The sequence below is a fragment of the Solenopsis invicta genome, chromosome 13, assembly GCF_016802725.1.
Source record: "Solenopsis invicta isolate M01_SB chromosome 13, UNIL_Sinv_3.0, whole genome shotgun sequence".
In the NCBI taxonomy this organism is placed as follows: Eukaryota; Metazoa; Arthropoda; class Insecta; order Hymenoptera; family Formicidae; genus Solenopsis; species Solenopsis invicta.
The window spans coordinates 4,338,473-4,346,383 of NC_052676.1; positions in this window are offsets into that span (position 1 = coordinate 4,338,473).

The following is a 7,911-nucleotide window of genomic DNA, read 5'->3' on the forward strand; positions in this document are numbered from 1 at the left end:
TGGAAACATAATAAAAATGCTGTTCTAACTTTATATCTCCAATTTAAAAAGTAACATTATCCTTTTAATAATTTATAAATCTTGCGCGATCTAACTAGCGCAGGAACGAGGATGCGAGGACTCACTGAACGATCTTGATAAACACAAGGCACTACATTTGCCGTGTATTACAAGTCAGAATGCAGATATTTGCACTTTACACAATTTCGCAAGATATGTTATCTTTGCTTGTTCCGCGATCGTAATCGACTGTAATTAGCGACGCGCGATGAACTTGACGATTTATCATTCGAACGTCTGGCCCTGAGGACGCAAGGCTCCGATCCTTTATTACCATCGCCGTACGATGGTTCAAGAACTCCAGATCTCGAAGCTTGACCACAACAGTCAGTTGTTCTGCTGACACACAAGGATTTTGATTGTTTACCGCTAGTAAACTTTCGTCCCTCTTTGTCTCAGGTGTTTACAAAGTTGATACATTAACCGTCAGGAGAAACGTCAAGACAAAAAGATGACTTTTCCAAGAATAAATTTTACGTTGGGAGGATCGACAACGTTTCTACGATAACTTAATTTAACTCGCATTAAGGTACCTAACTTATTTTATTTTCTATTTATGGAAATATTGAGATGATAAATTAAGTGAGAGAGAGAAAGAGAAAGAGAGAGAGAGAGAGAGAGAGAGAGAGAGAGAGGAGAGAATAAAATTTTTTTTCATTTACTTATAAAAATTAAATATATTTTGCGTATAAAATATTTGTGATTAAACAAAGAATTTTTTTGAAGCCTTGATATCGGGCTTTATTATAGAGAAAAGACAAGGGTCGTAAAATATGTATGAGGTAGTGAGATACCACGATATCTCATATAATTCGCGTTGAATTCTAAGAGCAACTGTTAAAATTGTTTCATTATAGTCTAAACATTACAAGATAGTTACTGATCATTAATGTGCGTTTTTATAAAAGATAAATTTTAATTTTGCAGGTAGCAGAGATTTTTACAAATGCATACTCTGTACATAATTTTGAGAAGCACGTTAGATATTGATTTTTCAACTTTAGTCTAACTTGAAACTCTTGAATGTGACTTTCAAATAGGCAATTGAATTTAATGTGTGCCGTAATGTATGAATTTAACATGTAAAGTTATAGCATGAGATAGCCATTTATATTATGAGCATAAGATTTTGCAACCTCATAGTGCAACGTTGCATAATGCTTACTGCCAGCAAAAAATTATTACAAAAAATTATTCTTTAAGTCAAAGAAGTTATTTTTAAAAAATTATATGTTTTTCAATTAAAATATATTTTACAAAATGTTCATAAAATTTATATTTAATTTACTTTACATAATGTCCTTGTTTTGTGGCACTTGTTAGTGTGTAAAATCTACGAGAATCATAAATTTATAATTTTTTATAATTAAAAGTGCCTTTTATTACATTAATTGTTAGTATTCTACTACCCTTCTGATTATCTCACGAATCTTTCTTCCTCTTTATCCTTTTTTTTCTCTTTAGTAAATTATGTTCGTTTTATATACCCGATGAACTTATATGCCGATAAATAAAGCATATTTATAAAAAATTGTTCATATGCCTGCTTCGTCACAAATTCTTGCATGTTGCTGCGGTTCCAATTTCTCAGCCTCTTTTTACCTACTTCCTAAGACATATCTTCCAAGTATCTTCCAATATACTTCAGGTGTAAAGCACGTTTTTAAGTGCTAAATTCAAAAATTGGTTTCAAACAAAACTTATTTAATGATGGATCTTATTCGGCTACTTTCGCATTTTATTAGCTATTAACGCACGGATTAAGAGAGAAAGAGAGTTCAAGAGCTGAAATTGAACTTTTGAACATTCACGTTCGTAATGATTTGTGACTTCGTTATTTATTATTTCACGATAACGATCATTTCCCACTGGCATCATTATTTTCATTATTACACTATTAATTTAAGTACACTTCTAAATTCGATTTTGCGAAGCATGTCCGACCAATATCATTGATTACCTGAAACTACTTCGTTCTTGGCGCTCTCCGATAATCATCTCCACTCGCCTTTCCCAATTTTCTCGGAGTCCCTCGAGTTCGAAAGTTCCTCCCCGGCCGAGGAAAAGTGGAAAGTTCCACCTGGAAACTTCATCCGGCGAGGTTATAAGCCCCGCCATGTCGCGGCACAAAATATTCCGCGATTTTTCCACCGGATTATTTCTCGTAAATTCCTTCATAAATAACTCTACAAGAGCATTTTTTGCATCGCGCGCGAAAAAAAAGGAGACAAAAAATTGAGCGCGCAATCAATAGCCGTAGATATTTGCGATAAACAAAAAAATACGAATAATAATAAGAGAACATAGGTATGTGAAATAAATGTGTGAAAACACAACTAATTAAAGACGAAATCCCATATGTACGTTTGTAATTAAAGATGAGCCTAATTCGGTCACAGCTGTATTTTAGTGCTGATATTTCTTATGTGATTTTATGTACATATTCAGGTTCATCAAACTTCGAACCGATAAATTTTTTCATCTTGAAATTAGAAATAAAAAATATTTTTGAATAAGAAACCGAGTAACAAACTAATTTCTTAACGGTAAAAAAAACTACATTTTTGCAAAAATATTAAAAAAATAAAACGTTTCATAGACGTTTGATACGTTATTTCAATTTTATTCAATATTTTTGTGTCCTTAATGATTAAATAAACAAAAACGAGATGTGTTTGTTCAAATAACATATGCACTTTGAATTCATTTCCTGTTTCCTATCAACAATCTCTATCGTCGAAAGGTATCCATCGACGTGTAGTCACTGATACTACATTTTAATTTATTTATACTTATTTTTATGCAGAAATTTTTTGGATGAATGCAAAAACTGAATTTTGCACTGGAAGAACTGTTTTGCTGAAATACAGATTTGAAAATAATTATGTTGAATTTAAAATTTACTAAAAAAATATATATTGGATGTTTGAAGCGGTTGCTAAAATATTAAAACTTTTTGGTTTTTTTGCAACTGTATCATCATGTTTGAATGTATTACATATTAATTTTGATAATTCAATATAAAATTGCTGTTTGATCTAGCTCAACTTTCAAATATTACAGTAAAATTGTTTTTTTTCTGTGCAGGAAAATAATGCAGCATTAAATATAAAAAAAAAAATATATATATATATATATATCCGAGCAAAAAACTGTTTTTTATTGAAAGTTTCTAGTTTTTTTTCAGTTCATTTTCATCTCTACTTGAAATACAGTTCCTAAGTTAAATAAGAATAGTATTATTAAATTGATAACTAATTTAATAGTAATCTTTCTAACAAACCTTTATTATGACATTGATGCTAATAAGAACTCTTTTTCCTCAAATAGTGTAAAAAATTTGTTGTGTGAAAAATATGAATCGTCAAATCTTTTATCTCTTTAAAAATTAAAATGCATAACGTAATTACGAATTAACGCACACAATGTGGCATTAATTTTCGGTTGGTAATATTTGACACTAATACGCTTCGTCGATCCAATAAGAAAAAAAAGAAGACGCGTTACCGATAAAGAAAAGTACGGACGATTCTCAATTTTATCGCAGAAATTGATTTTCTTTCTTTTGAGAGGGATGAAAAATGGATGCTCCGCAAATTCTCTTTAACCAGAACAGCCTTACGGCTAAACTTTTTTTTTATTACGTCGGATTTGTATGACACTTCGGAATTTTTTTTCATCAACGCGGAACTGATACTATTCAAGACACAACAGTATGCGAGTGACGTGATGCGAAAAAAAATACCTTTGACAATGTCCATGATCGTGCCTCGCATAGTATCAAAAAATCAAAGTGATTTATTCTCTGTATGACCGTGGCCATTCCGCGTCCCGGAATGACTATTGAAAACAGGAAAGCAGTAAAATAGCGATACTTGGAAGAGGGACCTCGCACTTTTATACTTTTCGTATAATTACTATTTGCAATAAAAAAATCGATTTTTTTTTAAACTCGAGCTAATCATGGAAGGAAGTTCAATTTTTATCTTGGCAGAACTTCAAGAGTTAATCTTGAAATACGAGGAAAATGGTGTTCCTTTGATCCGTTATACCTTTGACTGTGCTACCCTGTGCAATTATCTACTGAATATTTGTAAAAGTAAAAGTAAAAGATACAAAGATATAAATAACAGTTTGCAGTGTGACCAAAAGTGTTTTATAATCTATATTTTAATAATAAATTTTTTAATAATAAAGAGAAATGTGCAATTATAAAAAAATCATTTATTGATTGAGTATATACAAAGTAAGAAGTTTAAAAATCTTAATTTCGTAAATGGTTGCATATATTCTACCTCATAATAGAATTGTTTATATTGTTCAGCAATTACTATCTAAAAAAACATTGTTTAAAGTTTAACATTGCCAATATTAACTTACAATTTGTAAAACTAACAACAAATATAAAATAAGCAAACGTTGTACTTTCGATCGATAACAGATATTGTAACTTGAAAATGATGAGGTAAAGTAAAGGTAAAGAAAATTAAAAAAGTACATAAATATAAAAATTTAAATCTACAAAAAAAATACATTAATATTGATACTTGAAAGAATATTAAAAAAAAAATTTGTTTTAAACATTAAAATAAAACTTGCGCAATAAAACGTGTCAAAATTGGTCCAAGATACACTGTCTTCCTCTTTCGTTTTTAAAATACGAGGGTTTATCATGTCAGTTAAAAAATGTAGTTTTCAGGAGGATTTTCCTGAAACGTTTTCAAAAGATAAAGTTATCATTTTTTAATTCGAAGCGATGTGAGAGCGCGGTGTGAGATCAGCTTTGGAGCGCGGATAAGTGCCACGGGCTAATAAACGTATCGTCCTGTGACGCACTTTATCCTGTCGATATGAGATGAGCCTCGATCAACGGGATTATCTTGATCTCGTGAGGAGACGTCCCGGGACGGCTCAAGACAATCGAATCCTTGGCCGTAGAATGACCTCTGGGACGATAAAAGTCCTCGGACGACGAGGACGAGGTCGGTCTAATAGCCACCTGCTGTTAGACGACCGGAATCCCTGCGGCTCCTGCGGAGAGCCGACGGGATTTGTGAGTTTTGAGAAGACGAGCGAGGAGAAAGGCAACAACGCTCGGTCAACGAAAGTGGAAACGTCCGTACGTGATGAGCAGTTTATCGATCAAGAAGACACATTTTATCGAGAGATGCTTCTTGGAAAAGGAGGCAATCCAGGAATCGGAAAGCGAAGAGAGGAGAAATTGAAAATCCAAGGAAAATTTGAAACATTTCGACAATTGTCAAATTTATAAACTAAAATTTCGAAGTCTTAACCAGGTGCTATAAAATGTTAAAACTGACGGAAGAGTGAAAAATGTAAAAAAAAAAGATAGGTTAACGCTATTAAATTCATATAAATATTGGACTGAGTCATAAATAAATTTCGCCTCACTTAACAAAATTGAATTTTTATATTTTGAAAACGGTACAATAAATTTTAATCAGCTATACGTCCTCCATTATTATTCCACGCATTCAATAGATAAAATAATTACATAATACTGATTTCTCTGAGAAAAAAAGATTCAGTAATTATCTCTCTTTATAGCCGGTATTTATTTACTTTGGCTCAACCCAATACAAATACATATGCGAATATTATTTTTAGTACTCCGTAAATAAATGCATTTTTACAGAGTTTTTAACGTGGCCACGTTCAACGTTACACGTCTGATAAATGTACCCACATAGCACAAGAAGTTCTATGGGCGTTCCATGAACGTTCTTTGGACGTCCGCACGTCCACGGAACGTCCGTAAAACATTCCGCTGTGCTATCTAACATTTCTCGCGTTTAGTCGCAGTAAAAATGCTTTAACAAATATACAGACAACACAGTTAGATGAAAATCCACTTTATGTGAATGTTCGCCGTGCGACGGCGAAAGGAACCGCCGCCGTTTCCCAAACTGCGACTGAAAAATAGGTCTGGGGCATGCCGTGTAATAGCCAGAGCCCGCGGATTGAATCGAAACTGTTGTCGATAGCACAAAAGCGGCGGTGCGGTCGCGGCGACAAAGGGAAGTTTCCGTGACGGTTGGCGAATTTCCAACGCGGGCTCGCGCCGAGAGAATCAAAGGGATTATTTTTTATGTCTGGATTAAATTGCCCGAGGCCGTTATCGGTTATCTCTCTCTCTCTCTCTCGCTTTTTCCCTCTCTCTTTGTCTCTCTCTCGTTCGCCGGACGTGTGACGATCGTCCACGTCCCGGGAGAGGGAATTGGTCCAGGCTTTTCGGCCAATCCCAAATCTCCCTGATCGTCCCTCCGTTCGTTTTCGCGGCGCCGACAGCCGGATTTTTATAGCCCGCGGCCTATCATGGGATTATTTATATTACTGTCTAATCGAATCTCGACGAAATCCCGACTGTCGGATTCTCGCTTGGGAGGCATCGACTTCCTATTAAACCCGCTCTGCTCTCCGTCGGGACTCGTTTGACCCATTTCCGACATTTAAATCGCGACGATCTCCAGCGTTCTTTTTATTTTTATTTATTTATTTATTTATTTTTTCATTTTGCCAGCCTTTGCTCCGAGAACGAAGACGCGCGTGCAAGGATACAAAAAAGAACGAGGATAGTAGCGAAGGTTTTGTAATGAAAAACCTTTTAGAATGGTTTAAATTCAACGCTTGTGTATGATGTTACACAAAAGTGATTTCGTTTTTTTTTTCGTGTGTAACACGAAAACGAACGAAGTAGCAAATGGATGGATGTCCATTTGCGTTATTTTATTTTCCCTTCCGCTTTTATTACGCGCAAAATGCACAACTGCTATTTTTGTTATGATTACACCATAATATCGCTTTTATTCAAATGTGCTGTTTCAAACGCGCGGGATCCGAATTTACGTTACGCTAATGGCTCGTTGACCGTAGGGATCAAAATCGAGAGCGAGAGACGCGAGGAGAAACGGGGCACGAGTAAGAATGCGCGTTAATTTTTCCGCCGCGCCGCCGTACAACCGCCCCGCGTGCTCGACTCGATGACGTTTCGGCTGAGTTTCGGGGCCCGCAACACGTGCGCGCGTAGCCGCAATCTTTCGAGTCTTCCAAGGGGTAGTTGAATGAAGCCGAGGACTCGCATCTCCCTCTATCGTCCTCCGTCCATCTCTTTCCCTCTTTCTCTCTGTTGATAGTGGCGTGTAGCGTGGCGTGGCGTGGCGTGGCGTGGCGTGGCGTGGCGTGGCGTGGCGTGGCATAGCGTGCTACGGGTCGATAGAATTCGGGCCACGGCCTCCGGAGCTGTAGCTACTCTCTCGGTGTGGAAGAGAGAAGAAGAGTGAGCGAGACGGACAGAGGAAGGAAAGGAGAGAGAGAGAGGTTTCTATGTGGCTAGGAGGTGAGAGAGGGTGGAGGTATCAGATGCAAGAAGGACCGAAAAGATGCAGAAAGTGAGCGATGCTCGCCGAGGAAGAGGCTGCACCCTCGCTCACGAGCTGCAGGTACCGCGGGAAAGAGAGAGAAAGAGCAAAGGAAACAGTTTCTAGGAGGGGGATAAAACCCGGAGGTTCCTTCGAAGGTACATCGCTGAACGGAAAAGAGAGTGACAGAGAGGATGAGCGGACGAAGTGAAAGAGGGGGAGAGGGAGCCAAGGATGCGAGAGTGGGAGATTGCGCGACAGGAGAAAAAGAGAGCATCGGTATTTCGCTGTACGGATACGCGAATGATGGGCGGCGGGGTGGGAGGGGAGGAGAAAAAAAAGTGAAGTGGATATACCGGGAGGCAGGACGGGGAGAGCGGGCGGCCGGGCGGTTAGGCGAGAAGGGTTGCGAAGGGGTAAGAGCGGAAGGAGCGAGAGGGGCGCAGTGTAGGAGGGGAACGATGGATGCTGG